Here is a 12796-nt window from a genome sequence, read left to right as displayed (position 1 = left end):
ATAAACAAAAATATGTTACCTGTTTCATCACCAAATGAAAAAAGTTATTCAAGTTAGATAAGGCACCCCTTTCTATATACCATAATTCAAGTGCAGATTTAATCAAATATATAAAGCACCTGAGGTATTTTATAGGAAGAAAACTGTAAGTGTTGCATGTAAAAAGTATGCCTATCATTCCCTTCCAACTTCAAATACTATCTCATTATGCAAATTCAGAGTAAACCAAGAAATTATTCATACAGTGGTACCATAATTTACATAGATCATGCCATATGATCTAAAACAGATGGAGTTCAAATTGGATATCATGTAGTAAAACAGTTTGCACAGTGGTGTTTATAACACTATAGTTGATCAAATGAATGTTGTGTCTTCGATCAAAGCAGCAACTTGCTAAAATAAAAATAGTAATAAAAATAGAATGGTGGGACAAACTGAGGTTTATTTCTTCAGGATACATAAGTATATATTTTCATTTCCATGCAGCGATGAAAAAACAATGTCATTTACAGGCAGAAATATATTTTAATTTTGCAACTTCAAGAATACATGACACTAATTTTAGTTTGAATGTAACAGTTACGCTGCTGTTTGTTATCTAAATTTTCAGCTTTGTCCATAGTATAGACCCACACATTTTAATGCATTTGCATTTGTAAAAGAGAAAATTTACTCTGAATAAGCAAATGTCAGAGTTCAGTGTTTAGTTACTATAAATTGACATGCAATAAGTACTCTGTTCATAATTATCTAAAAAGAACATGTTCTGCATTGGGACATTCACTTATTCAAGACATATCTTAATTCAAACTAAAACATCTCAACACAAGACAATACATGCATCTAAATGAAATTAATGCCAGCTATTATATTGTTCTATACACACCTTCCTTAAAATTTTGTTTACTCAAAACTTTCTCAGCTGGCAAGAACTACGAATTTCTTAATAAACTATTGAACTTCTGGTAAAGCAGGACATAAGTAGTAAAGAAAGAAAAAATATTATAATGAGTGACTTCCCCAAAAAATCTATAAACTTCTTCAGTTTTATCAATTAACCAAAGAAAATATTGTGTTTAATGAGCAGAGTATTAAATAATTTAACATTAACAACAACAACAAAAAAATCTGTTCCAGCGGGTCACATGAAAAAACACCAAAACAAAACCAACAAAAATAAATCAAAACCAGTTTAGCAATCTTTCCTCAATTAAGGAAAAAGAAACCTCTAATCATCGGACAAGTAGACTAGCTAGGGAAAACTGGAAATTCAGTTTTAGTTGGACGGAATAGAAGAAGTGATAACTCTGAGAGTCTCTAAGAAGTTTATTAATCTTCATCTTTCCCATTCAGGTGAAGTTACAATGCTGAGGAAGGATCAACTCTGCTGCTATTAATACACCCTGATTTGAATGAATGAATATCTGTGACCAAAAACTTCATGAAAAGCAGTGAGGCTCTTAAAAATGAGACATACATTGTATCAACAGGACTGGTACTTGCTAAAACCTCAAAAAAAGGTGCCACAAAATCTAGCCTCCAATGGGTGTTTATTAAATCTATGATTCAGTCATGTGAACTTTCAAGTTTTCCTTTTCCTATTACTGTAAAGACCAAATATGCTCAAACACATATACTATTTTCAAAAGAATATATATGATTTATGCTAGGAGTGAACACATATCTCACTTTACTTAATAGAGCCTTTAAATTTGTTAATTGTAGTAATTTAGTCTTCAGTCAATGCTTCAGCTTGTAAGTAGCTTCAAAAGATTAATTGAATTCAATGAGATTCATGTGACATAGATAAAAGGACATGTGCCCCTCTCCTTTTCTTTCTGAGAGGTATTGACCATTATGCTGATCCTGATTATGTGAACTCTTCGTCAGTGAGGATAAGAGAAATTAAGAGAAGTCAATTTGATAAGATTTACAGACAATTAGATTATGTTAGTTTCGGGCCTTCTAGCTACACTGTATGCAGTGTTACAATATGCAATGTCACTTAATCATAAGAAACTAGCCGTTGCTTGCTTCTGCTTCTATGTGCTTCCCCTTGAACTTGTTTCCTGACCAGGGATAAGCCAGGCTTTTTCAGAGAGGATAAAAACATATTTGGCCTATTGATGCCTGTTTGTAGTTAAGAGTTTAACAGAGCCTTTGACACAGTCTCCCACAGCATCCTCACAGCTAAGTTGAGGAGGTGTGGTCTAGACAATAGACTAGTGAGGTGGGTTGCAAACTGGCTTAAGGAGAGAAGCCAGAGAGTGGTAGTCAATGGTGCGGAGTCTAGTTGGAGGCCAGTATCTAGTGGAGTGCCTCAGGGGTCAGTATTTGGGCCAATATTATTCAATATATTCATTAACGATTTAGAAGAGGGGACTGAGTGTACTATCAGCAAGTTTGCTGATGACACTAAGCTGGGAGGTGTGGCTGACACACCAGAAGGCTGTGCTGCCATCCAGCGGGATCTGGACAGGCTGGAGAGTTGGGCGGGGAATAACCTAATGAAATTTAACAAGGGAAAGTGTAGAGTCCTGCATCTGGGCAGGAACAACCCCAGGTTCCAGTATAGGCTGGGAAATTACATATTAGAGAGCAGTGTAGGGGAAAGGGACCTGGGGGTCCTGGTGGACAGCAGGATGACCATGAGCCAGCACTGTGCCCTTGTGGCCAGGAAGGCCAATGGCATCCTGGGGTGTATTAGAAGGGGGGTGGCTAGTAGATCGAGAGAGGTCCTCCTTCCCCTCTACTCTGCCCTGATGAGACCACATCTGGAATATTGTGTCCAGTTCTGGGCCCCTCAGTTCAAGAAGGACAGGGAACTGCTGGAGAGGGTGCAGCGTAGGGCAACAAAGATGATTAAGGGAGTGGAGCACCTCCCTTATGAAGAAAGGCTGAGGGAGCTGGGTCTCTTTAGTTTGGAGAAGAGGAGACTAAGGGGGGACCTCATTAATGTTTATAAATATATAAAGGGTGAGTGCCATGAGGATGGAGCCAGGCTCTTCTCGGTGGCAAACAATGATAGGACAAGGGGTAATGGGATCAAACTGGAACACAAGAGGTTCAGCTTAAATTTGAGAAAAAACTTCTTCTCAGTAAGGGTGACAGAGCACTGGAACAGGCTGCCCAGGGGGGTTGTGGAGTCTCCTTCTCTGGAGACATTCAAAACCTGCCTGGACATGTTCCTGTGTGACCTCACTTAGGTGTTCCTGCTCCAGCAGGGGGATTGGACTAGATGATCTTTTGAGGTCCCTTCCAATCCCAAACATACTGTGATACTGTGATACTGTGTAAAACAATGAACTGGAGAAGTTGCACTGTTTCATGCATGCCTTTGTGAGCACCTTGAAGCAGTTCTTAGTCACTAGTGTTGCCCTTTTCCATTCCTCAGTTTGTTTTATGGAATATTTTTAGATATTTCCAAATATTCCTTTCCAACTGCATATAGGAGCCATAGAAGCTCACAGTCTTTTGCTTTGCTTAGGTTTTTGTAGCCCTTTTCAGCTGCATGCTACATTGAAAAAGTTCAAGTTTAAATTTTATTGGTGATTGCGCAAGGCTAATTTTGTATGTTTGTTTTTTTAAAAACAAGTTTTTATCAGTAGATTTCAGGTACTTCTTAAGGGAAGCTGGAGAAAGAAGGAGGGGAGCTGGTTGCCCAAGATTTAAAAAAAAAAAAAGTCTTATTTTGACTTAAACACATATTTCTTATAAAGAGAGTCATAACTGGCAAGATTAAGTAGAATACATTCTAAAACATCAATAAAATCTGCAATTTGTGGGATCTTAAGGGCCCTTGATCAGTTGTATAAACTCAAAGTAATATTGTTTTTCTAATATTTCTACTGTTAAAAAACCTTTCATTGTGGTTTTTTTTTTTTGCCACTGAGTTTTCGTGAATACCTTGCCTAAGAATAAAGGTTGAAAAATATTTTAATATTAAAATGTAGTGATATATTAAATGCTAATAACAATGATCTTATGAATAAAAAATTTCATACAGTAAGTATAATGGATTTTTTCTATGAAATGCAGTGAAAGACTGATGTAATTTGTAATGTAAGCTGAAGTTATATTATGTATGAATGGTAGTAAAATGACAAGATACTTACAGAGAACAAAGCAGAATTTATAGACATTAAAGGAACTAAAAAAGTCACTTAAAATTTATAAATTAAATATTTTATACTGATCAAGAAGAGGTAACTTTTATTTTCAGCGTTCATTTTTTTCCCATGTACATGTGCAATATCTGAAAACTAATTTTGTAACAGCAGGAATAGTCCTTTGTCATGAAATATATCCTACATTTTCTCACTGGTTTATTACATTTTCACTGCCTGTGTTATTTTTCTTTAATTGCAATATTGTATTACACTTTTTTTTCTTTCTTTTTTTTTTTTTTTTTTTCCCCAGCTGGGCTAACAGAAACACAGTTTAGTAAATTTTTCTTGAGATCACTAAAAGCATCTTAACCAGAAGTTGGAGTACTTCCAATTCCCATTATGGCAGTCTGTAGAAACCATTTTTCTTTATCCTAAACTATTATAGCAAATGAAGACAGAATTCACACAAAAGGGGGAAGGGTTTTTTGGTTTGTTTGTTCCAATTGTAGTTTTAAGTTTGATTTGTTAAATCAAATATTGTTCAAAAGGAGAGGTTGTCCATTGGATTACATTTCACCCAAGAAAAAAAATCTTATTCTTAAAGGTAGACAGGTAATGAATACTTCCTTTTTATTCAAGCGAAAATTTGTACCAAAGTGTTTCATAGATAAATAACCAATGGAATTCAGTGCCTAAAAATTATTATTATTATTATTATTATTATTATTAATAGTAATAAATCAATCCAGACCTCTGGGAATACAATTGAAAGAAGGAAAGTCACATTCAGGTAAATCCCATCAACTGTCACTGAGACAGCCATCTATATAATCATGTTATACAAAGCAATCTTAAACAAACCACATATAAAAAGTTCTTCATGTTTGGAGAGATACTACCCATTCTAACAATAACATAGATAAAGAGATAAATTCACAATTTTTTTTCCCTTTTTTTTTTTTTTCAAAAGAAATTGCATTTGTAAGGTTCATCTTAGAACCAAAATTTCCTAGATGTTAATTACTTTATTCTGTCTCTCCAAAGAGACCTTTATAAATGAGTGACATTTGTCTCAGTCTGCAAGATTTCACCCACAGAGAAAACACTGCCACATTGAATACCTTCAACTTCCCTTTCTGCTCCAGCCTTACAGATACTTTCTGCCACTGATTCCCAGCCAAAGATTTTCTGCAAGGAACATGTTATTATATATAATTCTATATAATTCTACATTAAATAATATTATATAGTAATTTTTTTAGTAAAACCAAATTAACAAACCATTCATTGAATGTGTGTTATTAATGTTCTTTATTATCTATAGATCTGCTTATATATTAAGAGATAACATGCTTGCAGAAGAAAACAATACTTGCTGTTAAAAAGTGTTAAGGGAGGAAGGAGAAGGAAAGGTGGTTAGGGTAAAATTGTTATAGGTAAGAATGTCTAAGCTCTAAAAGTGTCCTGATTTTACTACTTTTATCAATATTTACTTTTACTTTTGCACTACATATGGACATAGCAAAATACTTCTTTGCAAGAGGAGTACTGAAGAGGACTATAAGGATGATGTGTACTTATGCAGGGAGAAAATTACAGGGCCAAAGCTCAACTAGAGTTGAGCCTGCCTACTGCTCTAAGAGGAAACAAAAAATGCTTCTATAAATATGCTGGCAACAAAAGGAGAGTTAAGGAGACTCTCCTCCCTCTGGTAGATGTGGGTGGAAACATAGTGACAGAGGACAAGGGAAAGGCCGAGGTACTAGATGCCTTCTTTGCCTGTCTTTAATAGTAAGGCCAGTTGTGCTCCAGGTACACAGCCCCATGAAGCAGAAGACACGGATAAGGAGCAAAACAAAGCCTGGATAACCCAAGGGAAAACATTTAGTGACCTGCTACACTACTTAGACACACACAAGTCTATGGGGCCACATGGAATCCATCTAGGGGTACTGAGGGAGCTGGTGTAGATGATCGCCAAACCACTTTCAATTATTTATCAGCAGTCTTGGCTAAACAGTGAGGCCCTAGTTTACCAGAAGCTGACAAACGTGATGCCCATTTACAAGAAGGGCTAGGAGGAGGATCTGGGGGATTACATGCCTGGTCCAGTCAGCATGGGTTTGTGAAAGGCAGGTCCTGCTTGACCAGCCTGATGTTCCTCTATGACATGTGACCTGCTAATTGGATGAGGGGAAGACAGTGGATGTTGTGTACTTAGACAAAATGAGTCTATGATTCTATCATTCTAAGAGAACTGTAAGAGTTCACAAAGTGACTTCCTGTACCTAATCCCCTGAAATACAGTTATTGATTAGGAGACCAGTGCAGCAGGGTCATTCTCCATCATGTTGGGTCTGAGACAGTAATTTTCAGGCATTGTATTTCAGCTAAATTAAGATAATTTTACAGCATATCTGACAATGTCACTTGCAGTTGTTTAATGAGACTATAACAACTGTGGTTATTTTTTCAAATACAAAGCACTTAACATCCATTCCCAAAGCTGAGGCTTCAGAGGAAGGAACGATAACATCAAAATCCTTCTGGCAGGTATGACAGGGATATAATTGAGGATTAATTCACTTGTATGAAAGATAAAAACCAAACAGAAGATCCAAAGTGAACCAACGCTAGGCACTTCCATTGATTCCTTGGTCAAAGACAGGAAGAGAACTAGTTACTACTCTGGTTGTTGAGCACCACCTCCAAAAGCACAGTGGTACCTCTGCTCTGCTTGAAAGCATCTAGCACAATAAATTAAACTCAAAAGTTCTGAGAATGCTGAGTTCAGTACGGATAAATCCTTGTTATGTCAATGTAGGAAAAGAGGAAACAAGAAAGTGCAGATATTTATTAATTAAAAACTTTAATGGACTAATTCCAAATTGTCTCTGTTTACAGACTATAAAAATGTACAAGAAACAAAACACAAATCACATAATTCATCCACACACACAACCTAATTGTATTTTATGATGATGTAAATTCACCTTTTTCCTTATAATTTTATAAATTTAAATATCATTACTGTTAGGAAATAATACATTTTTTCAGAGATTAGATTTGAAAGGTGAGATATTAAGTTGAGGTTCAGCTGTAAGCCTTTGGATCTTGTTATCTTTTCTCTATACAAAGGAAAAAATCCCATCTTCGTTCACAGTTATTTCAAGTGCAAGTTTAGACAGATGATGATCAAGTCACTTTTCCAGTAAGAATTATTCCTTTATCCTCATTCTCTGAGCCTTATTTTTCCAACTCTCGCATCACTTTACAGGCTTACTTTCAAGAGTCAACATTTCCGTATCTTTCTTGAAGGGAAACTGCCAGCATAGATAGCAGCAGCAGTGGTTAGGGATGTGTGCTGGAAGAAAACTGATTCCTAACTTCTACTCATTATTTCCTTTGTTATTAGGTTGGTGCAAAAATACTTGCCGTCTTGGACTGGGAATTTTAAATCATTATAACTAGGCTCAAATACTTCTTTATGAATCAAAATAAGAATCATTACAGTTAGCACATTTTTGCCAATAAGAAATAAGCTTGTTTATTCCTGTAGCAGAAAAATCTGTGCTTCAGGATTCTACAAACCCTTGGAAAACATTTTCTGCATCCTGCTGGTTGTGGAAGTGTTTCTCAGCAAAAAGCTGTCAAGATGCTTGAAGAAGTGATAGTTGATGAGAGGTCAGGTGAATATGGCAGATGAGGCAAAACTTCACAGTCCAATTCATTCAACTTTTGAAGCGTTTGTTGTATGACATGCAACCAGGTGTTGTCACGGAGAAGAAGTGGCCCCTTTCTGTTAACAGATGCTGGCTACAGACATTCCAGTTTTTGGTGCACCTCATCAGTTTCCTGAGCCATACGTCACACGGAATAGTTTCACTGGGATTCAGAAAGCTGTAGCTGATCGGACAGGCACCAAACTACCAAAAGGGACCGTGACCTTTTTTTTAGGTCCAAATCTGGCTTTGGGAAGTGCTTTGAAGCTTCTTCTTGGTCTAACCACTGAGATGTACATCATCGGTTGTCATTTATAATCCACTTTTCATTGCATGTCACAATCTGATTGAGAAATGGTTCGTTGTTGTTGAATAGAACAAGAGAAGTTGACACTTCAAAATTCCAATTTCTTTCATTTTTGGTCAGTTCGTGAGGCACGTACTTATCAAGTTTTTTCACCTTTCCAATTTGCTTCAAATGCTGAACAACTGTATAATGGTCAACGTCGAGTTCTTTGGCAACTTCTCGTGTAGCTGTAAGAGGGCCAGCTTTGGTGATTGCTCTTGGTTGTTGCCAGCTTCCAACAGTTGGCCACTACGCTTTTCATCTTTAAGGCTCTCATCTCCTTTGAGAAACTTCTTGAAACACCACTGCACTGTACATTCATTAGCAGCTCCTGGACCAAATGCGTTGTTGATGTTGTGAGTTGTCCCTGCTGCTTTATGAGCCATTTTGAACTCAAATAAGAAAATAGGTCAAATTTGCTTTTTGTCTAAGATCAATTCTATAGTCTAAAATAAATATAAAATTAACATCAAGTAATGAGTCAGTAGCAAAAAAAACCCCAAAAAAACCCAACCAACCAACCAAAAAAAAACACACACAAAAAGAAACACAAAACAACAACAACAAAAAAACCAAACCAAAACAAAAAACAAACAAGTGAGAAAAGTGCATTAAAATTATGTATAACATAACCACATTTATTTAACGATGTATTCCAATATCAAATGACAAATTTCAGCAATACAAAAACTGTAATTCCTTTTGCACCAACGTACTACAACCTTCGTATATTGTATTTGTCAAACTTTTGCCCATGGCATTACACACATCTCATTTTGAATAAATTTTCCATAATGACCTCTTAAGCTTTTCTTAGGTCAGTACTTCTTGGGATACTTTTCCATTTAATGAACATCAGCTGATGTGGTAGATGTACTACCCAATCTACACTTATCTAGATAAGAAACATGGTGTCCTGTATTGTGAATATCTAAACATACAATTCAGACCATCCTCTAATGACTAGCTACATCTTTTGATGATGATGATGATTATTATTATTATTTACAGCATCTGTAATTGTCATTTTCACCCTTGTATATGTCACTGACAAAATAGGACTGGATGAAGTACCTGTCTTTGAGGCATCCTTCTAATCAAAGCTCAGTCTATTGATACCACCTTATTTACAGCCACATATTTTGAGATTGGCACTGAGTGAGTTTTTAATGCAATGTAAGATATTCTACATTAAGGAAATAGAATTCAGTTATTTTAATTGAAGTCTTATACAGCAATACTTCCTATGATTAAACGTTATGCAAGTATATAATGGTAGAAATGCTTTTATAATAGATTTCTAATTAATACATCATTTACTCCTTCAGATTATTACTGAAAGTTTTAAATTCAATTGATCTGAATACTAAAGCCTGCCCTGAAATCCTGCACTAGGCTCAAATCCATGTACTATTACTCTAGTTTGTCTTTATACACCATATCCAAATCTTTATGAAGGTTTGTTTCTGCCATTAAAACTATCACTGTCACTGGAGTCCAAACACTATGCCAATAATGAATAAACTGATACTGTGAGCTTTTTAGAATGCATGGACATACATGGACTACGATCAGTGATACTTTTTTTTCTTGTATAATCAGGTTCTACTGAGATCATACATTACCATGCACAGTAAACAATGTACAGACTGTCTGTCTGTACAATATTTGACTTCATTAAGCTGATTCAACAAAAATGTAAGAAAAAAAATAAATAGGAAGATCAACTAGAAAAGCTTTTTACATATTTATATGTATATATATCTTTGTATTTCAAATCAATGTCTTTGCAGACTTATTAATTTTCTGAAAAGGAAAAATGCTCTGAGTATGAAAATTATAAATAGAGACAATATCTCCATATAACTTTGACATTTCTCTATAATAAATTGTATATGGATACAATCAAAATTAAAATAAAAATGTATGATTACTTATAGCAGAAATGTTACACATTCCTTACAAATCTTGAAATTTAGGTTTGCATACACCATTGCATGTCACTGCATGCTACAGTGCATTCTCTGTTATTATATTATACTGAAACCTACTTCTCTTTCCTTTTTGGTGTCATTTTCCACATGGCCCTTCAACTAGATTGAAGTCACATGCTGTCACCCTTTGCATGCTTTGGAAGAAGTATTCTGGAATTTAGTATGTCTCTTAGAGTGTTCCCAACTACATGCATAGATAAAGCATGTCTAGTTCTTATCCAGGAACTTTAAATCACTTTAAATCCATTTTAAGTTCTGTCAAAAGAGGGCAGGGGGGCAGAATTTGTAAAATTTCTTTCTATGAAATAGTGAGAGCCCACACAGTCAGACAACTAACACTAATCAGAAACATGTCTCTTTGTCTCACACTTTTTACTCAACTACCTTGCAGTTCAATCCTTGTAAAGCATAGTTACTATTTCAGACTTTGTACTACATGTACTTGACTGTTTGGGGCTGTTTGTCTCAGAAAATACCAGCTGAAGAGAGCTGTTGTGTCAATGAATGGGCTGTGGTGTCTTTGAGTGCTTTTCATTACCTCTTACAGGCATATTTACCTTCAAAGTCTCCTAGGAATCCAGAAAGACTTAATTTTCCCTCCCACATTGCCTTCTACTCCCTCCTTGAGCTGACCACTCTTTGTAACTAAAATAATCCTTGTTCTGCATCCTTGAATATCCAGATGTCTCTTTGTTAGGTTGGCTGCCATCTCTACTTTACTAGCTAGTAAACAGCTCCTTGCTCCAGAGGGATAAAACCCCTTCCAGTCTTAGTCACACATTGATGTGTGCTACAACAAACATTTTTTTTGCACTGTGTGCGTTATTTAATGTTTATCAGTTCACTAGGGAATACAAAAACACCCAACTAAATCTGGGGTATGAGTGAATGTGAGGTGACCTACACTATTCTACATTCTAAGCACACTGTAAAATATCCTGCAGGTTTTGGCTATCCAGTAAATACAGATGACTGAGTGTTCTCTGATGGGTTTAAATTTGTGCACCTTATTTGAGTCAGCACTGTTTTTTCCATATTTTCCAAGAGAAAATATTCTACCACAGTATGACTAATGATAAAATACCACGGTAGATTCTACAAATAAAGTCTCAAAATGCAGGCATCACAGGGACAAAATCTAGCAAGTTCAGCTGTGAAAAGTGATCCATCTTGGATATATCTGCTTTTATAAGTATGTTTTTCCATGTGTCATTTAATTTCCTATAAGCAGCTTAAATACTGATACAGCACTCTACATAGGAATACATTTCTTTGAGTTATTCAGAGGAAGTTTCTTTTAAATTGAAATACATTTTTCACACATACCTCAACAATTTGTTACTACCTAAAATAAAACAAATCGTTATTTAATGTGAAGCCCAATAGGCATTGATAAAATCCAAGAACAGTAAAGAGTAAATGACATGGGAAAATAACCAGCTGCCGAATCCTCACCCTTGGTTCAGTGCAAAACTGTGTCCCAGGAAGAAAGCTAAAGGAAAATATATTCCTTTCCATAACACACAAGGTTAGTAAATTCACTCAAACCAGCTCAGTGTTAAGCAGTGAAAGTTTTACTGCAAGCTATATTTCTTTGGGATGTTTTTCTGAAAATCCTCCCATATAATCTTCTCTGTTAAACTGAAACTGAGCACAGCTCTTATTGAATAATCGGATACTACTGCTACTGCTACTGCTACTAATCTGAATCAAACATGGAGAAAAAAATTATTTGCAAGACATTTGGAAAAATTTTCATTTAACAATCGTAACTGCAAAAACTCTTATGAAACTGACATATTATTTCTCATAGTGATAGCAGAGAGAACTATAGAGAGGTAGAATAGTTGAGCAGAGCCCATATGAAGTTAAGTCATCTTAACATTGTAACTTCAACAGTGACTTTGACAATAATTTCCTTATAATAAGGACTTTTTTTTTTTTGAAGCTGCTTGTGTCTAGCATCACATTCTAAGTGTAGCCTAAGAAAAACAGTGGCACCATGCTTTGCCAAGTCACCCTAGCCTTGAAAAAGGACTTTAACCACTGCTCTATATCTACCTATCTTCCTGTGCTTGTGTTACTCTAAAACAGTAAGTAGAATTGAATAAGGAAGCTCCCCAATATATGTCCAAAACACTGAATTGCACATAAATTTAAATGGTGAAACATCTCAAAATAATATTCTACAAATTTAATCCATGGTGTCTAGGCATACATTGAATTGAGTAGTTTGTGAGGATACTGTACAATAAGGCATAGAGTGAAAGCAAAAAAAGAGTAAGATCAGTGTTATACACTGTTAATTTTACATTTTTCTAAATAAATTATGTGTAGAAACTAGGGAAATAGTTTCCTCTCCTCCCTCTCCTCTCCTCTCCTCTCCTCTCCTCTCCTCTCCTCTCCTCTCCTCTCTCCTCTCCTCTCCTCTCCTCTCCTCTCCTCTCCTCTCCTCTCCTCTCCTCTCCTCTCCTCTCCTCTCCTCTCCTCTCCTCTCCTCTCCTCTCCTCTCCTCTCCTCTCCTCTCCTCTCCTCTCCTCTCCTCTCCTCTCCTCCTCTCCTCTCCTCTCTCCCTTCTTCTCCTCTCCTCTCCTCTCTCCCTTCTTCTCCTCTCCTCTCCTC

General features: G+C 36.0%; 1 protein-coding gene across 6 annotated transcripts in view; it reads right to left on the bottom strand.

Annotated features, from left to right (window-relative positions):
- The window catches only part of LOC102084168 (contactin-associated protein-like 4), a 257060-nt gene that overhangs the window by 216257 nt on the left and 28007 nt on the right, over nucleotides 1-12796 (bottom strand). The gene's annotated exons all lie outside the window — the stretch shown is intronic.

This window comes from Columba livia, chromosome Z (assembly GCF_036013475.1).
Source record: "Columba livia isolate bColLiv1 breed racing homer chromosome Z, bColLiv1.pat.W.v2, whole genome shotgun sequence".
Taxonomy (NCBI): domain Eukaryota; kingdom Metazoa; phylum Chordata; class Aves; order Columbiformes; family Columbidae; genus Columba; species Columba livia.
The sequence above is the reverse complement of the archived record's forward strand: the minus strand, read 5'-3'. Positions and strand labels throughout refer to the sequence as shown.